Source organism: Phalangium opilio, unplaced genomic scaffold (genome assembly GCF_054372755.1).
Source record: "Phalangium opilio isolate 3A_F unplaced genomic scaffold, DU_Popi_V2 ptg000082l_1, whole genome shotgun sequence".
Taxonomy (NCBI): Eukaryota; Metazoa; Arthropoda; class Arachnida; order Opiliones; family Phalangiidae; genus Phalangium; species Phalangium opilio.
In genome coordinates this window covers 14,733,551-14,747,928 of record NW_028324189.1, presented here as the reverse complement: position 1 = coordinate 14,747,928, position 14,378 = coordinate 14,733,551, and the positions used below count along the sequence as shown (strand labels likewise).

The 14,378-nt window shown below is 45.5% G+C and overlaps 3 non-coding genes across 3 annotated transcripts; all 3 read left to right on the top strand.

Moving 5' to 3' along the window:
* Window positions 1-3,032: 3,032 nt before the first annotated feature.
* TRNAS-GCU (transfer RNA serine (anticodon GCU)) lies at window positions 3,033-3,105 on the top strand. Its single transcript has one exon. It is a non-coding gene; the product is annotated as a tRNA-Ser (tRNA).
* Window positions 3,106-7,438: 4,333 nt separating this feature from the next.
* On the top strand, window positions 7,439-7,511 carry TRNAS-GCU (transfer RNA serine (anticodon GCU)). Its single transcript has one exon. It is a non-coding gene; the product is annotated as a tRNA-Ser (tRNA).
* A 1,983-nt stretch (window positions 7,512-9,494) lies between these two features.
* Window positions 9,495-9,567, top strand: TRNAS-GCU (transfer RNA serine (anticodon GCU)). The gene has a single exon. It is a non-coding gene; the product is annotated as a tRNA-Ser (tRNA).
* Window positions 9,568-14,378: the final 4,811 nt, after the last annotated feature.

The window sequence follows — 14,378 nt, the reverse complement described above, 5'->3', positions numbered from 1 at the left end:
TCGAGCCCATCCGGGAGCGGTGTTGTGAGGTCTCAGATGTGACGTAAAAAGTCAAAGTTTTTCAACAATACCTGACGACCATTTATTTTCTGAGCTTCCATGGCTCAATGGTTAGCGTGTTCGGCTGTTAACCGAAAGGTTGGTGGTTCGTGCCCACCCGGGAGCGGTGTTGTGAGATCTCAAATGTAACGTAAAAATTCAAAGTTTTTCCACAATACCTGACGAACATTTAATTTTTGGGCTTCCGTGGCGCAGTGGTTAGCGCGTTTAGCTGTTATTCAAAAAACTGGTGGTTTGAGCCCTCCCGGGAGCGGTGATGTGAGATCTCAAGTGTAACGTAAAAATTCAAAGTTTTTCCACAATACCTGACGAACAGTTAATTTTTGGGCTTCCATTGCGCAATGGTTAGCGCGTTCGGCTGTTAACCGAAAGGTTGGTGGTTCGAGCCCACCCGGGAGCGGTGTTGGGAGATCTCAAATGTAACGTAAAAATCCAAATTTTTTCCACAATAACTGACGAACATTTAATTTTTGGGCTTCCATTGCGCAATGGTTAGCGCGTTCGGCTGTTAACCGAAAGGTTGGTGGTTCGAGCCCATCCGGGAGCGGTGTTGTGAGGTCTCAGATGTAACGTAAAAATTCAAAGTTTTTCCACAATACCTGACGAACATTTAATTTTTGGGCTTCCGTGGCGCAGTGGTTAGCGCGTTTAGCTGTTATTCAAAAAACTGGTGGTTTGAGCCCTCCCGGGAGCGGTGATGTGAGATCTCAAGTGTAACGTAAAAATTCAAAGTTTTTCCACAATACCTGACGAACAGTTAATTTTTGGGCTTCCATTGCGCAATGGTTAGCGCGTTCGGCTGTTAACCGAAAGGTTGGTGGTTCGAGCCCACCCGGGAGCGGTGTTGTGAGATCTCAAATGTAACGTAAAAATCCAAATTTTTTCCACAATAACTGACGAACATTTAATTTTTCGGCTTCTGTTGCGCAATGGTTAGCGCGTTCGGCTGTTAACCGAAAGGTTGGTGGTTCGAGCCCACCCGGGAGCGGTGTTGTGAGATCTCAAATGTAACGTAAAAATTCAAATTTTTTCCACAATAACTGACGAACATTTAATTTTTGGGCTTCCATTGCGCAATGGTTAGCGCGTTCGGCTGTTAACCGAAAGGTTGGTGGTTCGTGCCCACCCGGGAGCGGTGTTGTGAGATCTCAAATGTAACGTAAAAATTCAAAGTTTTTCCACAATACCTGACGAACATTTAATTTTTGGGCTTCCGTTGCGCAATGGTTAGCGCATTCAGCTGTTAATAGAAAGGTTGAAGGTTCGAGCCCACTCGGGAGCGTTGTTGTGAGATCTTAAATGTAACGTAAAAATCCAAAATTTTTCCGCAAAACCTGACGAACATTTAATTTTTGGGCTTCCGTTGCGCAATGGTTAGCGCGTTCAGCTGTTAATAGAAAGGTTGGTGGTTCGAGCCCACTCGGGAGCGTTGTTGTGAGATCTTAAATGTAACGTAAAAATCCAAAATTTTTCCACAAAACCTGACGAACATTTAATTATTGGGCTTCCATGGCTCAATGGTTAGCGCGTTCGGCTTTTAACCGAAAGGTTGTTGGTTCGAGCCCACCCGGGAGTGGTGTTGTGAGATCTCAAATGTAACGTAAAAATCCAAACTTTTTCCACAATACCTGACGAACATTTAATTTTTGGGCTTCCGTGGCGCAGTGGTTAGCGCGTTTAGCTGTTATTAAAAAAACTGGTGGTTCGAGCCCATCCGGGTGCGGTGTTGTGAGGTCCCAGATGTGACGTAAAAAGTCAAAGTTTTTCCACAATACCTGACGAACAGTTAATTTTTGGGCTTCCATTGCGCAATGGTTAGCGCGTTCGGCTGTTAACCGAAAGGTTGGTGGTTCGAGCCCACCCGGGAGCGGTGTTGTGAGGTCTCAGATGTAACGTAAAATGTCAAAGTTTTTCAACAATACCTGACGACCATTTATTTTCTGAGCTTCCATGGTTCAATGGTTAGCGCGTTCAGCTGTTAACCGAAATTTTGGTGGTTCGTGCCCACCCGGGAGCGGTGTTGTGAGATCTAAGATGTATCGTAAAAATCCAAAATTTTTCCACAATACCTGACGAACATTTAATTTTTGGGCTTCCATTGCGCAATGGTTAGCGCGTTCGGCTGTTAACCGAAAGGTTGGTGGTTCGAGCCTATCCGGGAGCGGTGTTGTGAGGTCTCAGATGTGACGTAAAAAGTCAAAGTTTTTCAACAATACCTGACGACCATTTATTTTCTGAGCTTCGATGGCTCAATGGTTAGCGCGTTCGGCTGTTAACCGAAAGGTTGGTGGTTCGTGCCCACCCGGGAGCGGTGTTGTGAGATCTCAAATGTAACGTAAAAATTCAAGGTTTTTCCACAATACCTGACGATCATTTAATTTTTGGGCTTCCGTGGCGCAGTGGTTAATGCGTTTAGCTGTTATTCAAAAAACTGGTGGTTTGAGCCCTCCCGGGAGCGGTGTTGTGAGATCTCAAATGTAACGTAAAAATTCAAAGTTTTTCCACAATACCTGACGAACATTTAATTTTTGGGCTTCCGTTGCGCAATGGTTAGCGCGTTCAGCTGTTAATCGAAAGGTTGGTGGTTCGAGCCCACCCGGGAGCGGTGTTGTGAGGTCTCAGATGTGACGTAAAAAGTCAAAAATTTTCCACAATACCTGACGACCATTTATTTTCTGAGCTTCCATGGCTCAATGGTTAGCGCCTTCGGCTGTTAACCGAAAGGTTGGTGGTTCGAGCCCATCCGGGAGCGGTGTTGTGAGGTCCAGATGTGACGTAAAAAGTCAAAGTTTTTCCACAATACCTGACGAACATTTAATTTTTCGGCTTCCGTTGCGCAATGGTTAGCGCGTTCGGCTGTTAACCGAAATGTTGGTGGTTCGAGCCCACCCGGGAGCGGTGTTGTGAGATCTCAAATGTAACGTAAAAATCCAAAATTTTTCCACAATAACTGACGAACATTTAATTTTTGGGCTTCCATTGCGCAATGGTTAGCGCGTTCGGCTGCTAACCGAAAGGTTGGTGGTTCGAGCCCATCCGGGAGCGGTGTTGTGAGGTCTCAGATGTAACGTAAAATGTCAAAGTTTTTCAACAATACCTGACGACCATTTATTTTCTGAGCTTCCATGGTTCAATGGTTAGCGCGTTCGGCTGTTAACCGAAAGGTTGGTGGTTCGTGCCCACCCGGGAGCGGTGTTGTGAGTCTAAGATGTAACGTAAAAATCCAAAATTTTTCCACAATACCTGACGAACATTTAATTTTTGGGCTTCCATTGCGCAATGGTTAGCGCGTTCGGCTGTTAACCGAAAGGTTGGTGGTTCGAGCCCATCCGGGAGCGGTGTTGTGAGGTCTCAGATATGGCGTAAAAAGTCAAAGTTTTTCAACAATACCTGACGATCATTTATTTTCTGAGCTTCGATGGCTCAATGGTTAGCGCGTTCGGCTGTTAACCGAAAGGTTGGTGGTTCGTGCCCACCCGGGAGCGGTGTTGTGAGATCTCAAATGTAACGTAAAAATTCAAAGTTTTTCCACAATACCTGACGAACATTTAATTTTTGGGCTTCCGTGGCGCAGTGGTTAGCGCGTTTAGCTGTTATTCAAAAAACTGGTGGTTTGAGCCCTCCCGGGAGCGGTGATGTGAGATCTCAAGTGTAACGTAAAAATTCAAAGTTTTTCCACAATACCTGACGAACAGTTAATTTTTGGGCTTCCATTGCGCAATGGTTAGCGCGTTCGGCTGTTAACCGAAAGGTTGGTGGTTCGAGCCCACCCGGGAGCGGTGTTGGGAGATCTCAAATGTAACGTAAAAATCCAAATTTTTTCCACAATAACTGACGAACATTTAATTTTTGGGCTTCCATTGCGCAATGGTTAGCGCGTTCGGCTGTTAACCGAAAGGTTGGTGGTTCGAGTCCATCCGGGAGCGGTGTTGTGAGGTCTCAGATGTAACGTAAAAATTCAAAGTTTTTCCACAATACCTGACGAACATTTAATTTTTGGGCTTCCGTGGCGCAGTGGTTAGCGCGTTTAGCTGTTATTCAAAAAACTGGTGGTTTGAGCCCTCCCGGGAGCGGTGATGTGAGATCTCAAGTGTAACGTAAAAATTCAAAGTTTTTCCACAATACCTGACGAACAGTTAATTTTTGGGCTTCCATTGCGCAATGGTTAGCGCGTTCGGCTGTTAACCGAAAGGTTGGTGGTTCGAGCCCATCCGGGAGCGGTGTTGTGAGGTCTCAGATGTAACGTAAAATGTCAAAGTTTTTCAACAATACCTGACGACCATTTATTTTCTGAGCTTCCATGGTTCAATGGTTAGCGCGTTCGGCTGTTAACCGAAAGGTTGGTGGTTCGTGCCCACCCGGGAGCGGTGTTGTGAGTCTAAGATGTAACGTAAAAATCCAAAATTTTTCCACAATACCTGACGAACATTTAATTTTTGGGCTTCCATTGCGCAATGGTTAGCGCGTTCGGCTGTTAACCGAAAGGTTGGTGGTTCGAGCCCATCCGGGAGCGGTGTTGTGAGGTCTCAGATATGGCGTAAAAAGTCAAAGTTTTTCAACAATACCTGACGATCATTTATTTTCTGAGCTTCGATGGCTCAATGGTTAGCGCGTTCGGCTGTTAACCGAAAGGTTGGTGGTTCGTGCCCACCCGGGAGCGGTGTTGTGAGATCTCAAATGTAACGTAAAAATTCAAAGTTTTTCCACAATACCTGACGAACATTTAATTTTTGGGCTTCCGTGGCGCAGTGGTTAGCGCGTTTAGCTGTTATTCAAAAAACTGGTGGTTTGAGCCCTCCCGGGAGCGGTGATGTGAGATCTCAAGTGTAACGTAAAAATTCAAAGTTTTTCCACAATACCTGACGAACAGTTAATTTTTGGGCTTCCATTGCGCAATGGTTAGCGCGTTCGGCTGTTAACCGAAAGGTTGGTGGTTCGAGCCCACCCGGGAGCGGTGTTGGGAGATCTCAAATGTAACGTAAAAATCCAAATTTTTTCCACAATAACTGACGAACATTTAATTTTTGGGCTTCCATTGCGCAATGGTTAGCGCGTTCGGCTGTTAACCGAAAGGTTGGTGGTTCGAGCCCATCCGGGAGCGGTGTTGTGAGGTCTCAGATGTAACGTAAAAATTCAAAGTTTTTCCACAATACCTGACGAACATTTAATTTTTGGGCTTCCGTGGCGCAGTGGTTAGCGCGTTTAGCTGTTATTCAAAAAACTGGTGGTTTGAGCCCTCCCGGGAGCGGTGATGTGAGATCTCAAGTGTAACGTAAAAATTCAAAGTTTTTCCACAATACCTGACGAACAGTTAATTTTTGGGCTTCCATTGCGCAATGGTTAGCGCGTTCGGCTGTTAACCGAAAGGTTGGTGGTTCGAGCCCATCCGGGAGCGGTGTTGTGAGGTCTCAGATGTAACGTAAAATGTCAAAGTTTTTCAACAATACCTGACGACCATTTATTTTCTGAGCTTCCATGGTTCAATGGTTAGCGCGTTCGGCTGTTAACCGAAAGGTTGGTGGTTCGTGCCCACCCGGGAGCGGTGTTGTGAGTCTAAGATGTAACGTAAAAATCCAAAATTTTTCCACAATACCTGACGAACATTTAATTTTTGGGCTTCCATTGCGCAATGGTTAGCGCGTTCGGCTGTTAACCGAAAGGTTGGTGGTTCGAGCCCATCCGGGAGCGGTGTTGTGAGGTCTCAGATATGGCGTAAAAAGTCAAAGTTTTTCAACAATACCTGACGATCATTTATTTTCTGAGCTTCGATGGCTCAATGGTTAGCGCGTTCGGCTGTTAACCGAAAGGTTGGTGGTTCGTGCCCACCCGGGAGCGGTGTTGTGAGATCTCAAATGTAACGTAAAAATTCAAAGTTTTTCCACAATACCTGACGAACATTTAATTTTTGGGCTTCCGTGGCGCAGTGGTTAGCGCGTTTAGCTGTTATTCAAAAAACTGGTGGTTTGAGCCCTCCCGGGAGCGGTGATGTGAGATCTCAAGTGTAACGTAAAAATTCAAAGTTTTTCCACAATACCTGACGAACAGTTAATTTTTGGGCTTCCATTGCGCAATGGTTAGCGCGTTCGGCTGTTAACCGAAAGGTTGGTGGTTCGAGCCCACCCGGGAGCGGTGTTGGGAGATCTCAAATGTAACGTAAAAATCCAAATTTTTTCCACAATAACTGACGAACATTTAATTTTTGGGCTTCCATTGCGCAATGGTTAGCGCGTTCGGCTGTTAACCGAAAGGTTGGTGGTTCGAGCCCATCCGGGAGCGGTGTTGTGAGGTCTCAGATGTAACGTAAAAATTCAAAGTTTTTCCACAATACCTGACGAACATTTAATTTTTGGGCTTCCGTGGCGCAGTGGTTAGCGCGTTTAGCTGTTATTCAAAAAACTGGTGGTTTGAGCCCTCCCGGGAGCGGTGATGTGAGATCTCAAGTGTAACGTAAAAATTCAAAGTTTTTCCACAATACCTGACGAACAGTTAATTTTTGGGCTTCCATTGCGCAATGGTTAGCGCGTTCGGCTGTTAACCGAAAGGTTGGTGGTTCGAGCCCACCCGGGAGCGGTGTTGTGAGATCTCAAATGTAACGTAAAAATCCAAATTTTTTCCACAATAACTGACGAACATTTAATTTTTGGGCTTCCATTGCGCAATGGTTAGCGCGTTCGGCTGTTAACCGAAAGGTTGGTGGTTCGAGCCCATCCGGGAGCGGTGTTGTGAGGTCTCAGATGTGACGTAAAAAGTCAAAGTTTTTCAACAATACCTGACGACCATTTATTTTCTGAGCTTCGATGGCTCAATGGTTAGCGCGTTCGGCTGTTAACCGAAAGGTTGGTGGTTCGTGCCCACCCGGGAGCGGTGTTGTGAGATCTCAAATGTAACGTAAAAATTCAAAGTTTTTCCACAATACCTGACGAACATTTAATTTTTGGGCTTCCGTTGCGCAATGGTTAGCGCGTTCAGCTGTTAATCGAAAGGTTGGTGGTTCGAGCCCACCCGGGAGCGGTGTTGTGAGGTCTCAGATGTGACGTAAAAAGTCAAAAATTTTCCACAATACCTGACGACCATTTATTTTCTGAGCTTCCATGGCTCAATGGTTAGCGCCTTCGGCTGTTAACCGAAAGGTTGGTGGTTCGAGCCCATCCGGGAGCGGTGTTGTGAGGTCCAGATGTGACGTAAAAAGTCAAAGTTTTTCCACAATACCTGACGAACATTTAATTTTTCGGCTTCCGTTGCGCAATGGTTAGCGCGTTCGGCTGTTAACCGAAATGTTGGTGGTTCGAGCCCACCCGGGAGCGGTGTTGTGAGATCTCAAATGTAACGTAAAAATCCAAAATTTTTCCACAATAACTGACGAACATTTAATTTTTGGGCTTCCATTGCGCAATGGTTAGCGCGTTCGGCTGCTAACCGAAAGGTTGGTGGTTCGAGCCCATCCGGGAGCGGTGTTGTGAGGTCTCAGATGTAACGTAAAATGTCAAAGTTTTTCAACAATACCTGACGACCATTTATTTTCTGAGCTTCCATGGTTCAATGGTTAGCGCGTTCGGCTGTTAACCGAAAGGTTGGTGGTTCGTGCCCACCCGGGAGCGGTGTTGTGAGTCTAAGATGTAACGTAAAAATCCAAAATTTTTCCACAATACCTGACGAACATTTAATTTTTGGGCTTCCATTGCGCAATGGTTAGCGCGTTCGGCTGTTAACCGAAAGGTTGGTGGTTCGAGCCCATCCGGGAGCGGTGTTGTGAGGTCTCAGATATGGCGTAAAAAGTCAAAGTTTTTCAACAATACCTGACGATCATTTATTTTCTGAGCTTCGATGGCTCAATGGTTAGCGCGTTCGGCTGTTAACCGAAAGGTTGGTGGTTCGTGCCCACCCGGGAGCGGTGTTGTGAGATCTCAAATGTAACGTAAAAATTCAAAGTTTTTCCACAATACCTGACGAACATTTAATTTTTGGGCTTCCGTGGCGCAGTGGTTAGCGCGTTTAGCTGTTATTCAAAAAACTGGTGGTTTGAGCCCTCCCGGGAGCGGTGATGTGAGATCTCAAGTGTAACGTAAAAATTCAAAGTTTTTCCACAATACCTGACGAACAGTTAATTTTTGGGCTTCCATTGCGCAATGGTTAGCGCGTTCGGCTGTTAACCGAAAGGTTGGTGGTTCGAGCCCACCCGGGAGCGGTGTTGGGAGATCTCAAATGTAACGTAAAAATCCAAATTTTTTCCACAATAACTGACGAACATTTAATTTTTGGGCTTCCATTGCGCAATGGTTAGCGCGTTCGGCTGTTAACCGAAAGGTTGGTGGTTCGAGCCCATCCGGGAGCGGTGTTGTGAGGTCTCAGATGTAACGTAAAAATTCAAAGTTTTTCCACAATACCTGACGAACATTTAATTTTTGGGCTTCCGTGGCGCAGTGGTTAGCGCGTTTAGCTGTTATTCAAAAAACTGGTGGTTTGAGCCCTCCCGGGAGCGGTGATGTGAGATCTCAAGTGTAACGTAAAAATTCAAAGTTTTTCCACAATACCTGACGAACAGTTAATTTTTGGGCTTCCATTGCGCAATGGTTAGCGCGTTCGGCTGTTAACCGAAAGGTTGGTGGTTCGAGCCTACCCGGGAGCGGTGTTGTGAGATCTCAAATGTAACGTAAAAATCCAAATTTTTTCCACAATAACTGACGAACATTTAATTTTTGGGCTTCCATTGCGCAATGGTTAGCGCGTTCGGCTGTTAACCGAAAGGTTGGTGGTTCGAGCCCATCCGGGAGCGGTGTTGTGAGGTCTCAGATGTGACGTAAAAAGTCAAAGTTTTTCAACAATACCTGACGACCATTTATTTTCTGAGCTTCGATGGCTCAATGGTTAGCGCGTTCGGCTGTTAACCGAAAGGTTGGTGGTTCGTGCCCACCCGGGAGCGGTGTTGTGAGATCTCAAATGTAACGTAAAAATTCAAAGTTTTTCCACAATACCTGACGAACATTTAATTTTTGGGCTTCCGTTGCGCAATGGTTAGCGCGTTCAGCTGTTAATCGAAAGGTTGGTGGTTCGAGCCCACCCGGGAGCGGTGTTGTGAGGTCTCAGATGTGACGTAAAAAGTCAAAAATTTTCCACAATACCTGACGACCATTTATTTTCTGAGCTTCCATGGCTCAATGGTTAGCGCCTTCGGCTGTTAACCGAAAGGTTGGTGGTTCGAGCCCATCCGGGAGCGGTGTTGTGAGGTCCAGATGTGACGTAAAAAGTCAAAGTTTTTCCACAATACCTGACGAACATTTAATTTTTCGGCTTCCGTTGCGCAATGGTTAGCGCGTTCGGCTGTTAACCGAAATGTTGGTGGTTCGAGCCCACCCGGGAGCGGTGTTGTGAGATCTCAAATGTAACGTAAAAATCCAAAATTTTTCCACAATAACTGACGAACATTTAATTTTTGGGCTTCCATTGCGCAATGGTTAGCGCGTTCGGCTGCTAACCGAAAGGTTGGTGGTTCGAGCCCATCCGGGAGCGGTGTTGTGAGGTCTCAGATGTAACGTAAAATGTCAAAGTTTTTCAACAATACCTGACGACCATTTATTTTCTGAGCTTCCATGGTTCAATGGTTAGCGCGTTCGGCTGTTAACCGAAAGGTTGGTGGTTCGTGCCCACCCGGGAGCGGTGTTGTGAGTCTAAGATGTAACGTAAAAATCCAAAATTTTTCCACAATACCTGACGAACATTTAATTTTTGGGCTTCCATTGCGCAATGGTTAGCGCGTTCGGCTGTTAACCGAAAGGTTGGTGGTTCGAGCCCATCCGGGAGCGGTGTTGTGAGGTCTCAGATATGGCGTAAAAAGTCAAAGTTTTTCAACAATACCTGACGATCATTTATTTTCTGAGCTTCGATGGCTCAATGGTTAGCGCGTTCGGCTGTTAACCGAAAGGTTGGTGGTTCGTGCCCACCCGGGAGCGGTGTTGTGAGATCTCAAATGTAACGTAAAAATTCAAAGTTTTTCCACAATACCTGACGAACATTTAATTTTTGGGCTTCCGTGGCGCAGTGGTTAGCGCGTTTAGCTGTTATTCAAAAAACTGGTGGTTTGAGCCCTCCCGGGAGCGGTGATGTGAGATCTCAAGTGTAACGTAAAAATTCAAAGTTTTTCCACAATACCTGACGAACAGTTAATTTTTGGGCTTCCATTGCGCAATGGTTAGCGCGTTCGGCTGTTAACCGAAAGGTTGGTGGTTCGAGCCCACCCGGGAGCGGTGTTGGGAGATCTCAAATGTAACGTAAAAATCCAAATTTTTTCCACAATAACTGACGAACATTTAATTTTTGGGCTTCCATTGCGCAATGGTTAGCGCGTTCGGCTGTTAACCGAAAGGTTGGTGGTTCGAGCCCATCCGGGAGCGGTGTTGTGAGGTCTCAGATGTAACGTAAAAATTCAAAGTTTTTCCACAATACCTGACGAACATTTAATTTTTGGGCTTCCGTGGCGCAGTGGTTAGCGCGTTTAGCTGTTATTCAAAAAACTGGTGGTTTGAGCCCTCCCGGGAGCGGTGATGTGAGATCTCAAGTTTTACGTAAAAATTCAAAGTTTTTCCACAATACCTGACGAACAGTTAATTTTTGGGCTTCCATTGCGCAATGGTTAGCGCGTTCGGCTGTTAACCGAAAGGTTGGTGGTTCGAGCCCACCCGGGAGCGGTGTTGTGAGATCTCAAATGTAACGTAAAAATCCAAATTTTTTCCACAATAACTGACGAACATTTAATTTTTGGGCTTCCATTGCGCAATGGTTAGCGCGTTCGGCTGTTAACCGAAAGGTTGGTGGTTCGAGCCCATCCGGGAGCGGTGTTGTGAGGTCTCAGACGTAACGTAAAAATCCAAAGTTTTTCCACAATACCTGACGAACATTTAATTTTTCGGCTTCTGTTGCGCAATGGTTAGCGCGTTCGGCTGTTAACCGAAAGGTTGGTGGTTCGAGCCCACCCGGGAGCGGTGTTGTGAGATCTCAAATGTAACGTAAAAATTCAAATTTTTTCCACAATAACTGACGAACATTTAATTTTTGGGCTTCCATTGCGCAATGGTTAGCGCGTTCGGCTGTTAACCGAAAGGTTGGTGGTTCGTGCCCACCCGGGAGCGGTGTTGTGAGATCTCAAATGTAACGTAAAAATTCAAAGTTTTTCCACAATACCTGACGAACATTTAATTTTTGGGCTTCCGTTGCGCAATGGTTAGCGCATTCAGCTGTTAATAGAAAGGTTGAAGGTTCGAGCCCACTCGGGAGCGTTGTTGTGAGATCTTAAATGTAACGTAAAAATCCAAAATTTTTCCGCAAAACCTGACGAACATTTAATTTTTGGGCTTCCGTTGCGCAATGGTTAGCGCGTTCAGCTGTTAATAGAAAGGTTGGTGGTTCGAGCCCACTCGGGAGCGTTGTTGTGAGATCTTAAATGTAACGTAAAAATCCAAAATTTTTCCACAAAACCTGACGAACATTTAATTTTTGGGCTTCCATGGCTCAATGGTTAGCGCGTTCGGCTTTTAACCGAAAGGTTGTTGGTTCGAGCCCACCCGGGAGTGGTGTTGTGAGATCTCAAATGTAACGTAAAAATCCAAACTTTTTCCACAATACCTGACGAACATTTAATTTTTGGGCTTCCGTGGCGCAGTGGTTAGCGCGTTTAGCTGTTATTAAAAAAACTGGTGGTTCGAGCCCATCCGGGTGCGGTGTTGTGAGGTCCCAGATGTGACGTAAAAAGTCAAAGTTTTTCCACAATACCTGACGACCATTTCATTTTTGAGCTTCTTTGGCTCCATGGTTAGCGCGTTCGGATGTTAAACAAAAGGTTGGTGGTTCGGGCCCACCCGGGTGCGGTGTTGTGAGATCTCAAATGTAACGTAAAAATCCAAAATCTTTCCACAACACCTGACGAACATTTAATTTTTGGGCTTCCGTTGCGCAATGGTCAGCGCGTTCGGCTGTTAACCGAAAGTTTGGTGGTTCGAGCCCACCCGGGAGCGGTGTTGTGAGATCTCAAATGTAACGTAAAAATTCAAATTTTTTCCACAATACCTGACGAACATTTAATTTTTGGGGTTCCGTTGCGCAATGGTTAGCACGTTCAGCTGTTTATAGAAAGGTTGGTGGTTCGAGCCCACTCGGGAGCGGTGTTGTGTGATCTCAAATGTAACGTAAAAATCCAAAGTTTTACCACAATACATGACGACCATATGTTTTCTGAGCTTCCATGGCTCAATGGTTAGCGCGTTCGGCTGTTAATCGAAAGGTTGGTGGTTCGAGCCCAACCGGGAGCGGTGTTGTGAGATCTCAAATGTAACGTAAAAATTCAAAGTTTTTCCACAATACCTGACGAACATTTAATTTTTAAGCTTCCATTGCGCAATGGTTAGCCCGTTCGGCTGTTAACCGAAAGGTTGGTGGTTCGAGCCCATCCGGGAGCGGTGTTGTGAGGTCTCAGATGTAACGTAAAATGTCAGAGTATTTCCACAATACCGGACGACCATTTATTTTCTGAACTTCCTTGGCTCAATGGTTAGCGCGTTCGGCTGTTAACCGAAAGGTTGTTGGTTAGAATACCCGGGAGCGGTGTTGTGAGATCTAAGATGTAACGTAAAAATCCAAAGTTTTTCCACAATACCTGTCGAACATTTAATTTTTCGTCTTCCCTTGCGCAATGGTTAGCGCGTTCGGCTGTTAACCGAAAGTTTGGTGGTTCGAGCCCACCCGGGAGCGGTGTTGTGAGATCTTAAATGTAACGTAAAAATCCAAAATTTTTTTACAATACCTGACGAACTTTTAATTTTTGGGCTTCCGTTGCGCAATGGTTAGCGCGTTCGGCTGTTAACCGAAATGTTGGTGGTTTGAGCCCATCCGGGTGCGGTGTTGTGAGGTCCCAGATGTGACGTAAAAAGTCAAAGTTTTTCCACAATACCTGACGACCATTTTATTTTTGAGCTTCTTTGGCTCCATGGTTAGCGCGTTCGGATGTTGAACAAAAGGTTGGTGGTTCGGGCCCACCCGGGTGCGTTGTTGTGAAGTTTCAAATGTAACGTAAACAGCCAAAGTTTTTCCACAATACCTGACGAACATTTAATTTTTCGGCTTCCGTTGCGCAATGGTTAGCGCGTTCGGCTGTTAACCGAAAGTTTGGTGGTTCGAGCCCAAACGGGAGCGGTGTTGTGAGATCTCAAATGTAACGTAAAAATCCAAAATCTTTCCACAACACCTGACGAACATTTTATTTTTGGGCTTCCGTTGCGCAATGGTCAGCGCGTTCGGCTGTTAACCGAAAGTTTGGTGGTTCGAGCCCACCCGGGAGCGGTGTTGTGAGATCTCAAATGTAACGTAAAAATTCAAAGTTTTTCCACAATACCTGACGAACATTTAATTTTTGGGGTTCCATTGCGCAATGGTTAGCACGTTCAGCTGTTTATAGAAAGGTTGGTGGTTCGAGCCCACTCGGGAGCGGTGTTGTGAGATCTCAAATGTAACGTAAAAAGTCAAAGTTTTTCCACAATACCTGACGAACATTTAATTTTTGGGCTTCCATTGCGCAATGGTTAGCGCGTTCGGCTGTTAACCGAAAGGTTGGTGGTTCGAGCCCATCCGGGAGCGGTGTTGTGAGGTCTCAGATGTAACGTAAAATGTCAGAGTATTTCCACAATACCGGACGACCATTTATTTTCTGAGCTTCCTTGGCTCAATGGTTAGCGCGTTCGGCTGTTAACCGAAAGGTTGTTGGTAAGAATACCCGGGAGCGGTGTTGTGAGATCTAAGATGTAACGTAAAAATCCAAAGTTTTTCCACAATACCTGTCGAACATTTAATATTTCGTCTTCCGTTGCGCAATGGTTAGCGCGTTCGGCTGTTAACCGAAAGTTTGGTGGTTCGAGCCCACCCGGGAGCGGTGTTGTGAGATCTTAAATGTAACGTGAAAATCCAAAATTTTTTTACAATACCTGACGAACTTTTAATTTTTGGGCTTCCGTTGCGCAATGGTTAGCGCGTTCGGCTGTTAACCGAAATGTTGGTGGTTCGAGCCCATCCGGGTGCGGTGTTGTGAGGTCCCAGATGTGACGTAAAAAGTCAAAGTTTTTCCACAATACCTGACGACCATTTTATTTTTGAGCTTCTTTGGCTCCATGGTTAGCGCGTTCGGATGTGGAACAAAAGGTTGGTGGTTCGAGCCCACCCGGGTGCGGTGTTGTGAGATCTCAAATGTAACGTAAAAATCCAAAATGTTTTTACAATACCTGACGAACTTTTAATTTTTGGGCTTCCGTTGCGCAATGGTCAGCGCGTTCGGCTGTTAA